Genomic DNA, 523 nt, shown 5'->3' on the forward strand with positions numbered 1-523 from the left:
ATATACCTCAACAGCAGCAGATCAGTGTTAAAACGTCTGGAGACAAGGGGAAAAAGTAAAATTGGACCGTTTCCAGAATCTCACAAAAACCCACAAACTGACGTTCTAAGTGCCCAACCATGAGCAAATTAGAACCTTAAATAAAGGTCACTCTTAATGCTGATCCTAGCATAGATTCAGCACCAAGTACAATCTCCTTTTACTGGTTGACCTCTTTCATTCTTGAAAGTAGGGGCTATGGAAAAAAAAAACAAACACTAAAATTTCTTTAAGAGAATCTAGCCTAAATCTAGCTTACATAATCAAAACACCGGGTGAAAATTGAGTATCATAAGAAAATCACCTGTTTCATGAGAAGTTCCATACATAATGCTCTTCTACCCAATACATACTTTACAGAGAAAAAAGGAAACATGCAAAATTATCTTGAGAATTATTCCTGCTTAAACAGTTTCTACATGCCATTACTAAGAAGGCAAGCACACAGTAAAGATGAGAAGAGAACATGCAAGCATGAACATAC

The sequence above is a fragment of the Colobus angolensis genome, unplaced genomic scaffold (assembly GCF_000951035.1).
Source record: "Colobus angolensis palliatus isolate OR3802 unplaced genomic scaffold, Cang.pa_1.0 Scaffold199, whole genome shotgun sequence".
NCBI classification, from domain to species: domain Eukaryota; kingdom Metazoa; phylum Chordata; class Mammalia; order Primates; family Cercopithecidae; genus Colobus; species Colobus angolensis.